This window comes from Saccopteryx bilineata, chromosome 3, assembly GCF_036850765.1.
Source record: "Saccopteryx bilineata isolate mSacBil1 chromosome 3, mSacBil1_pri_phased_curated, whole genome shotgun sequence".
Taxonomy (NCBI): domain Eukaryota; kingdom Metazoa; phylum Chordata; class Mammalia; order Chiroptera; family Emballonuridae; genus Saccopteryx; species Saccopteryx bilineata.
In genome coordinates, this window is record NC_089492.1 from 133133460 (window position 1) to 133152434 (window position 18975).

General features: G+C 38.4%; 1 pseudogene; it reads right to left on the reverse strand.

Moving 5' to 3' along the window:
• The window catches only part of LOC136330548 (T-cell surface glycoprotein CD1b-2-like), a 40900-nt pseudogene that overhangs the window by 883 nt on the left and 21042 nt on the right, over window positions 1-18975 (reverse strand).

An 18975-nucleotide genomic window follows, 5' to 3' on the forward strand; every position in this document is an offset into this window, starting at 1 on the left:
CCACATCCACATCACCCACACAGGTTTCAGATGAAAGCCAGAGACATGGCACACCAGCAGCAGACGGCCAGGACCAGGTCTGGAGCCTTTGGTCACCCAAGCCTGTGGCTTCACTGGAAAGAGATGAGAAGAAGTGGAGTTTAGGTATCTCAAGCCAGAACTTGTGAATCAGCTACCTTCGAACCCCTGAAGCCACACTCACCTTCAAGCTTCTTATTCTGTGTCTCAAAGGGATGATAAAGAGAAAAAACTCAAATATAAGAATGAAGCACTAAGGCTGTGAGGGGAGAGGAGGTTACGCTCACCTTGTTGTTCCAGGTTTGACTTTCCTCCTTGCAGGAGGACTGACAGGAATTGAGGGCCTGAGAATATCACTGAAAAGGCCCATCAGAACTTTAACAATGCTGTACCAATTAAGCACACTACAGACATTCTGAGCTTGACTCCCAGCGCCTGGAGACGGCATCCTGAAATTTCCTTGGAAACTCAAGGAATCTGATCTTTGATATGAAACATTTAAAAAACTCTCTGGGGCCTTCCCGGGAATGCACTATAAAGCTGCCTGATACCTGGATCTCAAAGGGATCTGGGGATGGTCAAGGAACAGAGAGTCAATATGGAAAAAATTGTAGGGAGAAAACATCAACAATAGAAAGTAGAGGAATTCAAGGAAAGAAACATATTCTTTGAACCACATTGAAGACTAGATTTTGGAAGTAAAAGAAAGAAGAAATTTGTGGGTTGAGAATGTGAAAATAATAAAGGATTATTGAAATAATTAATTTGAAAAAGCTAGATGGGAATACTCTTAGAAAGTCAGCAGACCAGTCAAGAAGAGCTCCCTCAAGACTGATTGAGTATTGCTTAGGTCAGGTGAACATTCAGATTGGGGAGAAAGGAGGGCAGGTCTAGTTGGGAAAGGCTGAGTCTGAGATCAAGAATGGGAGAGAGAACATAGGGAAACACTATAACATAGAGCCAGATCCCTTTGAGATCAAGGTATCAGAATATAAGGGTATAATCAGGAGTGTGAAGATATATACATGTAAATCGTTCTTTGTATGTGGTGGGGGAGGGGTAGAGTGAAAATAATGGTAAGAGGTGCAAAGAAGAAAGAGTTACGCCAAGGTAAACAGAAGATTGAATAATGGTTGGAGTCCATTACATCATTTTCCCTGGTCAGAGCTTTCAGGTAAATATCAACATTGAAAAGCAAACTCACATCCAAACTGAAACTGACTGGAAAATGCCCACACTTTCTAAGGGAAACTATGCATATACAACAGCAGTAACACTGGAAAGTTCAATTCTTCCTTGCTAAAATTACCCTGGGACTAGGGCTACAGAATGCAGATGATGCTTGAAACATTGTACCCATAATGAGTCTGCAGCTCACCCAGCCAGCCTCAGCCCTCTGTGTGCTGATACTTGCGTAGCTGAAAGACAGAGAAGTGACAATGGAGGGAAGATGAAAGGAGGGAAGATGAGGGGCCCATGTAAGACAAAAGTAATGATAATACTTACAAATTTCCCCTTCCCCAACTATAGCTTCATTTCCCCCAAATCAGAAGGAGAAACAGAGTGGGGTTAAGGATGGTGCTTGGCATTCGCTTGGCATGCAGATTCCAAGTGTGCCCAGTAGGAGCATTGCTCTCTTCCTAGAGTATTTTCTAGAACTTTTCTACACTCTGCTTTGCCAAACCACAAGTATGTTTCCACCTGGGTTCTTATCATCCACTGTGCTTGGTTCATGGCAGAGAATTCCTTGAAAGAGCAGGGGCAGAAATAGCAGCATTGGAGTTCTGTTTGATAAAGACTGCCTCAGCAGAACAGTTGTCCTCAGAATTCAAATAACACTTCCCCTCCAAACCCTTCTGAACTTTTCTGTAACATCCCTTTCCAAAAAAAACAAACCAAATTCTTCCTCTGCTCACTTCTGTGTGGGAAGAACCCGACTGCCTCCCTCAGCCATGAGCCTCCCACAGGGTCTCTCATTTCCCCTCTATCTCTTCCCTGTCTGGCTTCCAGAATTTCTTTTTACTTTTGTCTGCCTCCTAGCCACCCCATTGCACCAACATGTATAAAAGGAGTTGTGGCTTGACAACCATGTCTGCAGTCTGTGGTCTGCCTGGGAAATGTAGTACCCCTTGGCCTTGGAGAACTTAAACCCGCACTTGGATTCTCAATGTCCATTTCTATAAAAGGAAATAACAGAAGGTCCTCAGTAGTGCCCTGTGGCCTTATCAGCAGTGTCCCCACTCCGGATCTCTGTGGTCTTCTCTTCCTATGATGTGTTTCCTGGCCTTCCCTTTTCCCTTTTCTTGATCTTCTCTGTATTTTTCTACTTACCCATTATTTTCTCTGGAGTCTACTGCCACTCTTCTCATTGCCTTGTCTGTTCCTCCTGTCCCCTCAGATTATCCTCAGTCTTTATATCCTGCTCTTTTTTAAATCATTGTCAAAAGAAAATAGTCACTTTTAATATAGCTGTATAATTCACAGGCAAATCTCCATAATCCACAGTGAAGAAGCAGCAGCAGTGGCAATACAGATGATCAGGTAATCTCAGAAAAATATCCTTTTGCTCATTTTCTCTAGTCAGACCAAATGTTATTGTTAAGGATCCAAAAGAATTCTTAACCCAGTAGTGATGAGCTGGTCAGTAGACAGATTTTCATTAATGTTGTATGAGTGGGTCTATAGGGGATGCACAGGGCTTGGGCTCCCACTCTCCCCTAAATGAGTTGAGTGTGTCTCCAGGTCCCTGGGTATGAGGAGCAGTCATGCAACCTTCCCTTCACAATTCATGTACTGGAAGCACTGGTGTCTCCTTGATGGGTCTAATTAGAGAAGTATTTTATAGGAGGCACTCCTGGGACTGAGGTGTTCATGGGAGAAATAATAACTGCGTTGAGTCTTTACTTTTGTTCTTTACATTGATATTTACTGTGGCAGCCTACAGGAAGTTTAAATACTACCCTTGGTTTTCATGGACACATTCAACTAACATTTAATCAGAGCTCACCCGGTTGCAAAATTTTTGTCATTCATTAAGATTTCAGAGAGAATTTCTTTTTTCATGTGTGTGTGACAGACTGATAGGGACAGACAGACAGGAAGGGAGAAAGTTCAGAAGCATCATTTCTTCATTGCGGCACATTAGTTGTTCATTGATTGCTTTCGCATATGTGCCTTGTCTGAGGGGTTAGAGCAGACCAAGTGTCTCCTTGCTCAAGCCTTAGGCTCAAGCTGGTGAGCCCTGCTCAAACTAGTTGAGTCTGCACTCAAGCTGGCAAACTCTGGGTTTTGAACCCGATGCTCTATCCACTGCTCCACTGCCTGGTTGAACTCAGAAACAATTTCTTTAGAAAAAACAAAACAAAAGAAAAAATATCAACCCACAACCTCTTCTTTTATAATATAAAGTACTCACAGAATCATGCTTCAAGTTATTTAAAAAAGTTTAGACTCAGTGTCATTCATTGTTTCTGACTCTAAGACACTGGTTTTATACACCTCATGTTCAATGCTATGGGAAAAAATGTCAGAATTCTAACTTAATAAAATAATCTTAAATTTTTTTGTTCAGGGAAATTATCATCCTCTTGTGAGGACCAAATAACTCTGTTTGGAATACTCAAAAAAATCAAGGAATATGCCATATAACTCTATTATGAAACTAAAAATCTAAGTAAAACCAAACATTAACTTGAAAAATGCAGTAAGTACTAATATAAATTTATATTTATAAATGAATGGAGTGCATATAACTTAAAAGTTTCTGCACAACAGAAAGAACCATAAACATGACAAAAGGTAACCGAAAAACTTATAAGATATGTGCAAACAGCATCTCTGATTAAGGGCTAATATCCAAATATACATTGAACTCATACAACTCAACAACACAACAGAAAACAAAATGTCCAATTTTAAAAATGGGCAGAAGACTTGAAAAGACACTTTTCTCAAGAAGACATACAAATGGCCAACAGACACATGAAAGGATGCTCAACTTCACTAGCTACAAGAGAAATGCAAATCAAACCACAAAGCTATCACCTCACATTTGTTAGAATGAGTGTTATCAACAAGATAAGAAAGAACAAGTATTGAAGAGAATGTAAAGAAAAAAGGTTCATCCACTACTCGTAAAAATGTAAATTGGTAAAGTCACTATGGAAACAGTATGGAGTTTCCCCCCCAAAATTATATGTGGGATAGAAATCAAAAAGCAACAAGCAAACAAAGGAAACAGTCACAGACAGCAGTATAGTGGTTATCAGAGGGGAGGAGGAATAAAGGGAGGATGAAGAAGGTAAAGGGGGTCAAATATATGGTGATGGAAAGAGACCAGACTTTAGGTCATGATACATAATGGAATGCACCGAAGATTTATCATAGAATTGTATATTTGAAATAAATATAATGTTATTGACCAATGTCATCTCCATGAATGTAAGTTTAAAAATTTATCTAAAAAATATATAGTTATCCCTAAATGATAGTTTGAATGCACTAGAAAATTTAGTGCATTTGATTAGTATTTCAGAAAGAAGTTAATAATCAAAGAATTTTATTCCATATTACTTAATTTCCTGGGAGACAGTAAAATAAAGGAAGATAAATAAGTTTTATATTGAATCATATATTATTGACCACAAGAGAACAATATAAAGTAAAGATTTTCAGAAAAATATGTTAAATTATGACTTTTATAGGAGACTTGATTTAGTCATGGTGGTGGAGACCACTGGCCTTTTTTTTATCTCAAAAATGTGCAATATTTTAAATATTTATTTAAAATGATGAATACATTCATCTTCATTCTAGAAAACGATGAAGGGATTCTACTTTGAAGAGGAACCTTAAAGAAGTTCTTTAAAAAGACAACAGATAAAATACCTCAAAATCCACAGCCCTAAAATCATGCAAAACAGAAATATTGCAAAGCCCTGATCCGATAGCTCAGTTGGTTAGGTTTGCAGCAAAATGCGGAAGTTGCCATTTTGATCCTGGTCAGGGCACATACAGGAACAGATCAATATTTCTGTCTTTGTCTTGCTCTTTTCCTTCTCTTTCTTAAATCAATAAAATATATATTAAAAAATGTAAAATAATACAAAAAAGGATGTTTATAAATACTATAAATAAAAATGAAACATACAAAGTATGATAGTTAAATATTTATTTATTTTCAAAATTATATGAAACTTATGGGTATAAAATGGTCTAATAAAATTATATGGTTTTCATGTGTACAGTTTTTTAATACTTTCTTTGTGTTTTCAATGTGTGTAGCCACATCTTCTTATGTTAAATCAGCACACATCTGACATTCTTTACCCGTTTTTACTTCACCCTGCCCTTTTTTCCCCGCTAGGAACCACCATGCTGTTTGCTGTATATTTTTCTTTGTTTTCTTTGTTCATTTGCTACTTTCATATTTATATCCCACATATGAATGAAATTCCATGATTCTTGAGGTTTCTCATCTGACTTCTTTCACTTAGCATACTATTCTCAAGATCCATCTATGTTATTGCAAATAAGAGTATTTTATTTATTTTTCTCAGGAGTGTGTATTATCCCATTGTATTTATGTACCACATCTTCTTTATGCAATCATATACCAAGCAACACTTCTGTTGTTTCCATATCTTGGCACTGTGAATAAATCTACAATGAACATAGGAGTACATATATCTTTAGAAATAAATGCTATCAACATTTTCAGGTATATATCAACTGAGAAATTACTGGGTCATATGGTCTCTTATTTATAAGTTTTGAGAAGCCTCCATACTGTTTTTTTATAGTAGTTATAACAATTTACATTTCCATCAACAGTGTATGATGATTTCTTCTTCTACATCAACTCAACACTTAATATTACTTGTCTTACCTATAATAGCTGAAGAATTATCTATTAACACTGCTTTTGTTGAATTTCAAGCCTTAAGAACAGTCATATAACAGTAATACAGAAATTTCTCTCATAACAGAGGGATATGTTTGCCTGGGAAGATACTCCATCTTGAAAAATGGCACACTACTTGAAGAAAAGGAGATCATGGAAGTAGTAACTAGACACCCAACGGTACTTTGTTGTTCTTGCTAGAAACTAAAAGGATCAATTGTCTCATGTACACAAAAATGTAAAGGGTACAAGTGTGTATTCCGAGTATTAGCCCTCTAGTTCTACAGAAAGTTCTAATACGTATGACATGTTTTTAAAATTTTATCTGAAAAAAATAAAAGCATAAGATCATATGTATTTTTGCTATAAAGTAATCAAGGACCTATTTGCCTTACACATAACAAAAGATAGTAAAAAGTAGGAAATGTATAGAATCTTATATTAGAGAAGTAAATACTGAAGCTTAGGGATCAAAGGGGAAAAAAAGAGATACATTATAAGAGAAGGGCCTGATAACAGGTGCCATATTGAAAAAAATTGTCTTGTTTTTCAAGCAAGCGAACAATTTAAAACATGAGAGCGATGTGATTAAAATAGCATTTAAAAAAGTTTTCTAATTCAAATTGAGATTTGCAATCAGACAGTGATGAAAGCTACAAGACAGATGACTTTAGAGACCTGAACAGAGGCAGTAGCAGTGAGGCTGCAGAGTAGAAAGAACAAAGCATGGTGGTAAGCAGGATTCGTCAAACAAAGTGTGACCAGGAGGACATAAAATAATGTTATTTATGAAGCTAGACAACAGTTCGGTAGTGTTGGGCAAACAATTTATAGTAAGTGTTTTTTAGGTTTGCTCGCTTGTATTGGGACAGCACTATGTGTGTATAGTCTATGGAAGCCTGCGGGTGCTTTCCCTCAAGGCAGCAGATTGCAAATTGCAGTTTGTAGATTGCCTGCCTCCATTGGGAAGGGGGATTGTTTGCTGAAGAAGGGTTTTTTCCTCCTAACTTGTTTTGGCTAGTTAGTTCAGAGAGAGAAAGAGTGCTGAGGGGCATGGGACCCCTGAGATGACTGTTTGGTTGAAAACTGCTGAGACTGGTGGGGTCCTGTGATGGGAGAAAGGGAAGAGGTCTTCCCTGCATACGCTCATCCACCATTACAAGACTCTAATAAACAGAATTGTTGACCGTTTTCTGGCTCCACAGTTCTTTTACTGTCTCCCTGAATCTAGTGTGAACCTGCATGGCCATAGTGACAGCCACTGGCTTTATAGGAGTCTGTTTGGGTTATGTTGAAATTGAGGTTTCAGCTAGAGGTATTTTGGTGTTTCACAGCATATAGATTGTTGCAAGAAGGTGCTATGGGCTACACAGTACCTGCTGAGCACATGGCCATAAAAAGCAGTGTAGACTTCTGTCATTTCAAATAAAAATTGAAGTTAAATTTAATCAATTTTATTATTTTTGTCTTATAAAATGTTCAAGTCTCTTGAATGAATTCACAGGCTGTCCTTAAGTTACAAAATCTCAACATTCAATGTTTCAAGTTTATGATGCTCACTCTCATAAAAACTTTAAAAAAATGAGATGTGAGCGTTTCTGCTTATGCAATTAGCTTTGTACTTTCAGACTATGTGGGCAAAATAGTTTGGTTGCACTGTGGAAGAATATGCCCTATTGGGGCAGATAAGTGAGGAAGTAGGTGTCCCTGATATGCTTACCTTTGCTATTTTGGACTGTGAAAAGCACAAATGTTTCATTTGTGTTAAGCTACAGTGTGTTTCAACTTACAACAAAATTTGGCTCACGTCACTGTCATAGGAACAGAACTGTGCAAATAGCGAAGGATCCCTGTATTTATATTTTCTTTATTTATTAAATACTGAGCACTTACTGTGTGCTAGACATTTTTTAAGCATACAGTGACATGATAACAACAAATAGGAAGGATGGACCAAGTCAAAAATATCAAAGAGGATTCTCATAAAGTGATGACACATATGCATTCTGAAAGATTAGGAGTTAACCTGAAAAGATGAACACAGTGTATGCTAAGACCCAGTAAACACAGGGAATATATACCACTTGAGGAACCAAAAAAAATACAGTTCATTGACTTATATTTTATATCACAAAATTATTCAAATATCATTACAATCTGTTGCTCTGTTTTAAGTATATTTTCTTTTGAAAAAATGGGAAAATATATTTTAGGATAAAATTATGCATTGTGGTAAAGAAATCAAGAGAAAGTTGAGCAATGAAAGGGAAATTATAGAAGAAATGAGAACAAAAACTATATGATCTTATCAAAAATGGAAAAGGCATTCAATAAAATACATCATTTTATGTTTAAAACACTCAACAAAATGAAAATAGAAGGAAAATATCTCAAAATAATAAAGGCCACTTATGACAAACCATCAGTTAATATCATATTAAATGGCCAAAAAACTCAGGATCAGGAATAAGACAAGGTTGTCCACTCTCTCCACACTCATTCAACATGGTGCTGGAAGTTCTAGCCAAAGCAATCAGACAAGAGAAAGAAATAAAAGGCATTCATATTGGAAAAGAAGAAGTAAAGGTTTCACTTTTTGCAGGTGATATGATCCTGTGTATAAAAAACCCCAAAGACTCCACAAAGACTATTAGAAACAATAAACCAATACAATAAGGTTGTAGGATACAAAATTAATATACAGAAACCAATTGCATTCCTATATGTCAATAATGAAACATCAGAAAACAAACTCAAAAAAAAATCTGTTTTGCAATTGCAACAAAAAAAATAATATACCTAGGAATAAATATAACAAAGAATGTAAAGAACTTATATAATGAAAACTACAAAACATTTTTAAGGAAAACTGAAAAAAGATACAAAAAAAAAAGAAAAAATATTCCTTGTTCTTAGATAGGAAGAATAAATATAGTCAAAATGACCATATTACCCAAAGCAATATACAAAATTAATACAATTCCTATCAAAATTTCATGTCATTTTTTAAAGAAATGGAACCAAAAATAATGAGGTTTATATGAAACTATAAAAAGATCCTGTTTTAAGGATCTATCCATAGATGTTAGTGGGGTATTGAAATCCCCTACTATTATAATGTTGCTATTCATCTCACTCTTTATATTAATCAAAATCTGCTTTATATATTTATATGCTCCTATATTAGGTGCATAAATATCTACAATGGTTATAGCCTCCTGTTTGATTCTTCCTTTATCATTATGTATTGACTGTCTTTATTCTTTACTATATATAGCCCTTGTTTTAAAGGCTATTTTGTCAGATATAACTATTGCTACCCAGCTTTTTTTTTCATTACCATTTACATGAAATACTTTTTTCATCCTTACACTGTAAGCCTGTGTGTATTTTTGTTCTGAGGTGAATATCTTGTGGAGAGCATATGTACAGGTTCTTTTTTCTTATCCAGGCAGCTACCCTATGTCTTTTGATTGGAACATTTAATCCATTTGCATTTAAGATTATTATTGATATGTACTTATTTGTTCTCATTTTATTCTTTAAATCTACAATCCTTTTTTTGCAGATTTCTTTTCCTTTGCTCTTTTCACAGCAGGCTCCTTAACATTTTATGCAGTGCTGGTTTGGTTGTAATGAATATCTTGGCGTTTGCAGGGTCCAACGATGAGAGAGTTTGCTTTCCTGGATTCTCTCTCCTAGTCCCCCCTTTCTGAATTAGCAGCCTGGTGATCCAGCTATAAGGCTGCAACTGCTTCTGCCTGGGGAGTAAGAGGCTCAAAGAGCTGGGAAATCCCCACTCTATCCCCACTCAGTGCAAGGCTTTGGGAAAGGCTCTGACAGTCAGGGCCTCCAGTGTAATCAGGCGGGGGTGGGAGTCAATTGTTGTCAAGGTGACTGTTCAGCGCCTATCATTTAGTTGGACCTCTCAACCCAGGCTTTCCACACTTTGTAGCCTGTTTTTGCAGGGAAGAAGAGGCACTAGTCTCTGCTTACGACTAGTGTAGTATAGACCTTATTATCTGCCAAGTCCTTCTTGTTAGCGTTTATCCCTAAATATGGAGGCTCTATTAATCAGAAGTTGCCCCCGCCCCTTTAGCGAGAGGCACTAAAAAATATCACGCCTCTTGTCTTGGAACGCTGAACTGAGAGAGATCTTATCAATTAGAACCGAGGGTGCGCAGATTTCATGGGTTAAGCTAATTTCAGTGATTGGGTCGCAGCTGTGCTTCCGAAGGTATTTTAGGCTGCCTGCGCGCGCCCCTCCCCCAACGCTTGATTGTTAGCTTGAATGGCTGGGTGAGGTGCCCCGCCCACGGAGAGAATCTCCCAAGCCTCTCCCGCTCGCCCCGCCGCTGGCGGCTGGACCGCACCAGGCGCAGGATAATGGAGCCCCCTGGGTGTGCGGGCCAGCAGGGCGCCCTGGGCGCGTGGAATGCCCAAGGCACGCGCGCGAATGGGGCGCTCCGGGCACCGGTGGCCGGCGACCCCCACTCGCAGTGTGCGGGCCGCTGGGAACGTCAGCGGTGCTCAACCGGACCGGGCGCGCGTGCCGCGGCTCGCGGTGGCTCACGGCGGCGGCTCGTGGCAGTGGCTCGTGGCAGCCGCTCGTGGCGGCGGCGGCTCGCGGGGGCTCGCAGCCGCTCGCGGTGGCGGCTCGCGGTTCCCAAGTATATGGCTGACTCACCACAGGCGCACTTCCTTGTGGTTTGAAAGAACGTCCCTGTGGTCGATTCCTCCACATCCTCGTCTCTCAGATTCAAGTGATAACAGTCCTTTCGCTATCAGTTTGTGTGGAACTCCGGAATGCTCCGAGGATAAATTTTTCTGTTTCTAGTTGATAAATTTGTTGTGATTTAGGGGAGAGCTGTCGGACGCGCTGCTCACGGCGCCATTTCCGTGACGTCACTCCTGTAATGAATTTCTTGAGTTTTGTTTTTTTTATGTGGGAAGCTTTTTATTTCTACTTCAATTTTAAATGATAGCTTTGTTTGATAAAGAAGTTTTGGTTGTAGGTTCTTGTTTTGCATCACTTTGAATATTTCTTATTTCTTGGCAATCCCTCCTGTCCTCAAGTGCTTCTGTTGAGAAGTCAGATATCATCTTGATGACGGCTTCTCTGTAATTAACTGCTTTTCTCTTGAATCTTTTAGTGTTCTTTCTTTGTCTCTTAACTTTGGCATTTTAATCATGATGTGTCTTGGTGTAGGTTTGCTTGAGTTCCTCTTTAATGGGACTCTCTGTGCTTCTTAAAATGTGTGATATTTTTTTCTTCAACAATTTAGGAAAATTTTCAGTTATGATTTCTTCAAACAGGTTCTCTATCCCTTGTTCATGCTTTTCTCCTTCAGGAACCCCTATGATGCAGATGTTGTTTCTCTTCATGTTGTCACAGAGGTCTCAGAGTTTTCTCAGTCTTTTGGGCCTCTATTTTTTTTAACACTCTGTTGTTCTACTTCATTTTGTCTTGTCCTCTAAATCACTGATTTGATCATCCACTTCATCCAGACTGCTGTTGATGCATTCTAGTGCAGTCTTTTTTTTTTTTAATAAATAAATTTTTATTTTAATAGGGTGACATCAATAAATCAGGGTACATATATTCAAAGAAAACATTTCCAGGTTATCTTGTCATTTAGTTCTGTTGCATACCCATCACCCAAAGAGAGATCGTCCTCCGTCACCCTCTATCCAGTTTTCTTTGTACCCCTCCCCCTCCCCCTCTCCCTTCTCCCCTCCCCCCACCCCCCATAACCACCCCACTCCTGTCCATGTCTCTTAGTCTCATTTTTATGTCCCACCAATGTATGGAATCCTGCAGTTCTTGATTTTTTCTGATTCACTTATTTCACTCTGCATAATGTTATCAAGATTCCACCATTCTGCTGTAAGTGATCCGATGTCATTTCTTCTAGCTGAATAGTATACCATGAGTGCCCCATCTTCTTAATCCAGTCTTCTATTTTTTTTACAGTGATTAAAAGCCTTTAATCAAACTCTTGGCCAATACAGCAAGAATCCATAAAAGAGTAGTGTCCTTAACATGTTCACCAAGTCCAAGTTGGCCCCATCACCATGCCAAATCCCTGAAAAATGCAACCCAAGCACAGTTCAGTCTGTTAGGAGCTCTCACAGGGAGCAGGAATCCAGGAAAAGTCCACATCCAGGAAAAGTCTGCATGGCACTGGAATTGTTGTCACCATTCTATACTTTGCAGCTCATGTCCAAGTCCCAATGACCGCTGCTTCTAGCTGGTAATGATTCAGGTAGACTGGAAAAGCCATTTGCAGCATGCGTGGATATGGAGCTTCTGTTCTCCTCTGCCTGGAGAGATGAGACCAGGTTGCTTTTCCCTGGAGCTCTGCGACTGTGGCATGGTAAAGAGAATATTGGGATACACTAAGCTGGGTGGCAAAGGTAGATTCATAATAGAAGTTAGCAAAAGGGGGAAAGAGAGCTCTAAATTAGGAATAGGTCCCAGCCTGAAATATGAGTGGGGCATTGAGGTAGCAGGGATAAAGGAAACACTATATATTAAGCAAAGCAACAGAAAATAGGACTATCAACACCCACAACAGAGATCTTTGAGGGAAGAATAAAAAACCTGACTATTCAGGAAAAACATAGTTAAGTGGCCCTTCTGCAAATGAGATCAGTTTACCTGCTTCTTGGAAGAAATACCCTAGGCTCGTCCACAGTGTCGTAGATGGGGCTTATGGCCCTGGGCACCTTCAGCCTTCAGTGGCAAACCCCAGCATTCTGGGCAAGGTTAGGTCATAGGTGGCTGGAGCAGGGCTGGAAGAGACTGAACCCTCCCTTAGAGGAGCGAGGGGGAAGTCCACCTTCCAGTGTCCCTGTTTCCTCACAGCAGAGGCATGTAAGCCTGGCAGGCTTTAGCTCAATGACCTTCCTTTCCACTATTGAAGCAGGACCCATATGGCATCCTATGAGACCCCTTTGGGGCATTGGAGCCTTTAAGGGTGTATCCTAAAAGCTGGTAGTTCCCCTGATCTCTATTGGGCTTTTTCTTCCTCTAGGAATCTTAAAAGCCATGCTTAGAAGATCTCGCTGAGGGGTTTGAGGATCTCCATCCGCCTATATAAATCGTTTCCATATATCTGGAGCTATTTGGAAAAAGACAAAAAAGTGTTATTAGCTGGATCTAATAAAGAAGGTAGTAGTTTGCAGGCGAAAAAGATTTGGTGTCTCCTGTTCATCAGCATTCAAAAGAAATGTAATTTTTTTTTAAAGTAAGAAGCATGATATGGTAGACCCGTAGGAGTTCCAGTATATGACTACCCCCTTTAAAAATTTTTTAAATTAACCTTAAAATGTTTGCTGAGTACACTTTAATAATACCTTAACTTTAAAGATTGTAAGCATGACAAAATACAGTAAATGCTTTTGCTCCATATGTAGGAGTATTTTCAGTTTAGCCAGTTTAGGAAATCCAATAATAGAACAATGCATACAGACAATGAGCTATAACATGCTTAGCAGCCTCTCCTGTCTGACAGAGGTTACTATAGATCTGGAATATGTATCCACTGTAATGTGGACATACGACTGTTTGCCAAATGAAGGTATATGAGTAACATCCATCTGCCAAAGTTGTCCTGGTAGGGGTCCTTGAGGGTTAACTGCAAATGAAGGGGCAGTATAGAACCCCTTGGACAGGAATTCCCAACCTGCCGTGCTGCTTCCCGAGAAACTTGAAACTGTTTACACCGGGCTGCAGCATTCTGGTGATGAATAGTATGAGACTGACTTGCTTGGTCTGTCATGGTTGCTCCATATAATTTTCTTTTGGGTAGCTTAATCAACAAGGGCATTCCTAGGCCCTGGCCGGTTGGCTCAGTGGTAGAGCATTGGCCTGGTGTGCAGGAATCCCAAGTTTGATTCCCAGTCAGAGCACACAGAAGAAGTGCCCATCTACTTCTCTACCCCTTCCCTTCTCTTTCCTCTCTGTCTCTCTCTTCCCCTCCCGCAGCCAAGGCTCCACCAGAGCAAAGCCACCCTGGGCACTAAGGATGGCCCCATGGCCTCTGCCTCAGGCGCTAGAATGGTTCTGGTTGCAACAGAGCAGCACCCCAGATGGGCAGAGCATTCCCCCCCCCGGTAGGCATGCCAGGCGGATCCCGGTCAGGCGCATGCGGGAGTCTGTCTGACTGCCTCCCCATTTCCATCTTCAGAAAAATACAAAAATAAATAAATAAAAGAAAAAATACAACAACAAAAACAAAAGGGCATTCCCTTGTGCTAAAGCTCCAGGGAGCATGGAATGAGCTTGAGAATGTCCTATGAAACATGGAGCTCTATGTTGACATATAAGTCTTTGAAGAAGGAGGAACTGCTGAAATAGTTCATCAGCATTTGTCCCTAGGACAGCAGTCTTCATACTGGAAACACCATAAGTAAATATTTGCTATCTGTCTATAGATTAAGGGGGGAATATGGCAAATGGTGAGAAGCCACGATCTTTGTGCCCCTCCCCTCCCCCAACCCCCAACCCTGTAACCCCAACACTGTTGTCCATGTCTCTGAGTCTCATCTTTATGTCCCACCTATGTATGAAATCATATAGTTCTTAGTTTTTTCTGATTTACTTCTTTCGCTCAGTATAATGTTATCAAGGCCCATCCATGTTGTTGTAAAACATCCTATGTCATCATTTCTTATGGCTTCCATAGTAGTATTCCATAGTATATATATACCAAAGCTTTTTAATCCACTCGTCCTCTGATGGATACTTGGGCTGTTTCCAGATCTTTGCTATTGTGAACAATGCTGCCATAAACATGGGGGTGCATTTCTTCTTTTCAAACAATACTATGGTGTTCTTGGGGTATATTCCTAACAGTGGTATAGCTGGGTCCAAAGGCAGTTCAATTTTTAATTTCTTGAGGAATCTCCATACTGTTGTCCACAGTGGCTGCACCAGTCTGCATCCCCACCAGCAGTGCAGGAGGGTTCCCTTTTCTCCACATCCTCGCCAGCACTTATTCTGTGTTGTTTTGTTGATGAGTCCCATTCTGACTGGTGTGAGGTGATATCTCATTGTGGTTTTAATTTGCATTTCTCTAATCATTACTGATGTTGAACATTTTTTCATATGCCTATTGCCATCTGTGTGTCCTCTTTGGAGAAGTGTCTATTCATTTCTTTTGCCCATTTTTGGATTGGATTGTTTGTCTTCCTGGTATTAAGTTTTACAAGTTCTTTATAAATTTTGGTTATTAACCCCTTATCAGATGCATTGTCAAATATATTCTCCCATTGTGTAGTTTGTCTTTTTATTCTGTTCTTATTGTCTTTAGCTGTGCAGAAGCTTTTTAGTTTGATACAGTCCCATTTGTTTATCCTGTCTTTTATTTCACTTCCTGTGGAGACAAATCAGCAAATATATTGCTGCGAGAGATGTCAGAGAGCTTACTGCCTATGTTTTCTTCTAAGATGCTTATGGTTTCACGGCTTACATTTAAGTCTTTTATCCATTTTGAGTTTATTTTTGTGAGTGGTATAAGTTGGTGATCTAGTTTCATTTTTCTGTAGGTAGCTGTCCAATTTTCCCAACACCATTTGTTGAAGAGGCTTTCTTTACTCCATTGTATTTTCTTACCTCCTTTGTCAAATATCAGTTGTCCATAGAGCTGTGCGTTTATTTCTGGGTTCTCTGTTCTGTTCCATTGATCTATGTGCCTGTTCTTATGCCAGTACCATGCTGTTTTGAGTACAATGGCCTTATAATATAACTTGATATCTGGAAGTGTGATACCTCCTGCTTTATTCTTCCTTTTCAAGATTGCTGAGGCTATTCGTGTTCTCTTTTGGTTCCATATAAATTTTTGGAATATGTGTTCTATATCTTTGAAGTAAGTCATTAGTATTTTAATTGGCATTGCATTGAATTTATAGATTGCTTTGGGTAATATAGACATTTTAATGATGTTTATTCTTCCTAACCATGAGCACAGTATATACCTCCACTTATTCGTATCTTCCCTGATTTTTTTTAATCAATGTTTTATAATTTTCCGAGTACAAGTCTTTAATCTCCTTGGTTAGATTTATTCCTAGGTACTTTATTTTTTTGGTTGCAATGGTAAAGGGCATTGATTCCTTGATTTCTCTTGCTGACAGTTCATTATTAGTGTATAAAAATGCCTCTGATTTCTGAGTATTGATTTTCTATCCTGCCACCTTGCCAAATTCATTTATCAGGTCTAGTAGTTTTTTGACTGAGACTTTAGGGTTTTCTATATACAATATTATATCATCTGCAAATAATGATAGTTTTACTTCTTGTTTTCCAATTCGGATGCCTTTTATTTCTTTTTCTTGTCTAATTGCTCTGGGAAGGACTTCCAGAACTATGTTGAATAAGAGTGGTGAAAAGGGGCACCCCTGCCTTTTCCTGATCTTAAGGGGATTGCTTTTAATTTTTGCCCATTGAGTATGATGTTGGCTGTGGGTTTGTCATAGATGGCCTTTATCATGTTGAGGTATGTTCCCTGTATTCCCACTTTGCTGAGAGTTTTGATTCATGAATGGGTGCTGGACTTTATCAAATGCTTTTTCTGCATCTATTGAAATTATCTTGTGGTTTTTCTCTTTTCTTTTTTTTATGTGATGAATCATATTGATTGATTTGCAAATATTGTACCAGCCTTCCATCCCAAGAATAAATCCAACTTGATCATGGTGTATGATTTTTTTCATATATTGCTGGATCCGGTTTGCTAATATTTTGTTGAAGATTTTTGCATCTAAATTCATCAGGGATATTGGCCTATAATTTTCTTTTTTTGTGTTGTCTTTGCCTGGCTTTGGAATCAGAATTATGCTCGCCTCATAAAAGAAGTTTGGAAGTCTTTCTTCCCTTTGAATTTTTTGAAAAAGCTTGGGAAGGATAGGAGTTAGTTCTTCTTTGAATATTTGGTAGAATTCACTTGTGAAGCCATCAGGCCCAGGACTTTTCTTTTTTGGGAGTTTTTTGATACCTGTTTCAATCTCATTTGTTGTAATTTGTCTGTTTAGGTTTTCTGATTCTTCCAGATTGATTTTTGGAAGATTATATGATTCAAGGAATTTGTCCATTTCATCTAGGTTGTCTAGTTTTGTGGCGTACAGTTCTTCATAGTATTTTCTTACAATATTTTGTATTTCTGTTGTGTCAGTTGTTATTTCTCCACTCTCGTTTCTAATTTTATTTATTTGAGTCCTCTCTCTTTTTTTCTTGGTGAGTCTCATTAAAAGTTCATTGATCTTGTTTATCTTTTCAAAGAACCAGCTCCTGGTTTCATTGATCCTCTGTATTGTTTCTTTAGCCTCTATGTCATTTATTTCTGCTCTGATCTTTATTATTTCCTTCCTTCTACTAGCTCTGGGCTTTACTTGCTATTCTTTTTCTAGTTCTTTTAGATGCAGGGTTAAGTTGTTTATTTGAGCTTTTTCTAGCTTCTAGAGGTATGCCTGTAATGCTATAAACTTCCCTCTCAGGACTGCTTTTGCTGTGTCCCATAAATTTTGAGTTGATGTATGCTCATTATCGTTTGTGTCTAGGAATTTTTTAATTTCTTCTTTGATCTCAATGTTAACCCATTCATTATTTAATAACGTGCTATTTAGTTTCCAAGTGTTTCAATGTTTTTCAATTTTTCTATTGTGGTTGATTTCTAGTTTAATGCCATTGTGATCAGAGAAAGTGCTCGATATGATTTCAATATTCCTATATTTGTTGAGACCACTTTTGTGCCCTAACAAGTGGTCTATTCTAGAGAATGTACCATGAGCGCTTGAAAAGAATGTATATGCTGCTGTTTTAGGGTGAAAGCTTCTGAAGATATCTATTGAATCGAGTTGATCTAATATGTCCTTTAAGTCTGCTGTTTCTTTGTTAATTTTCTTTCTTGAGGATCTATCTAATGCTGTTAAGGGGGTATTGAAATCCCCCACTATTATAGTATTGCCATTGATCTTGCCCTTTAAGTCTATCAAAGTCTGCTTTATATATTTAGGTGCTCCTGTATTAGGTGCGTAGATATTTATAATGGTTATATCTTCATTTTGGATTGCTCCCTTTATCATTATGTAGTGACCTTCTTTATCTCTAAGTATGGTCTTTGTTTTAAAATCCATTTTGTCTGATATAAGTATTGCTATCCCAGCTTTTTTTTCATTTCCATTTGCATGAAATATTTTTTTCCATCCTTTTATCTTCAGTCTGTGTGCATCTTTTGATTTAAGGTGTGTCTCTTGTAGACAGCATATGTATGGATCCTGTTTTCTTATCCATGCAGCTACCCTATGTCTCTTGATAGGATCATTTAATCCATTGACATTTAAAGTTATTACTGATATGTAATTGTTTATTGCCATTTTTTTCTTTAAAACTGTATTCCTCTTTTGCTATATTCTTTTTTTCCTTTGATCTGTTTATAACAGGTCCCTTAGCATTTCTTGCAGCCTTGGTTTGGTTGCAGTGAATTCCTTGAGTTTTTTTTTTTTGTCTGTAAAGCTTTTTATTTCTCCTTCAATTTTAAATGATAGCCTTGCTGGATAAAGTAGTTTTGGTTGTAGGTTCTTGTTCTGCATTACTTTGAATATTTCTTGCCATTCCCTTATGGCCTCAACTGTTTCTGTTGAGAAGTCAGAAGTCATCTTTATGGGGACTCCTTTGTAAGTGATATTCTTTTTTTCTCTAGCAGCTTTTAATATTTTCTCTTTATCATTTAGTTTTGGTATTTTAATTATGATGTGTCTTGGTGTTGGTTTCTTTGGGTTTCTCCTTAATGGAGTTCTCTGTGCTTCCTGAACATGTGAGATATTTTCCTGCCTTAATTGGGGGAAGTTTTCTGCTATAATATGTTTGAACAAAGTCTCTATCCCTTGTTCTTTCTCTTCTTTTTCAGGAAGCCCTATGATGTGGATGTTATTTCTCTTCATGTTGTCACAGAGCTCTCTCAAACTTTCCTCAGACTTTTTGAGTCTCTTTTCTTTTTTCTGCTCTGCTTCCATGCCTTTATTTATCGTGTCCTCTAAGTCACTGATTCGAT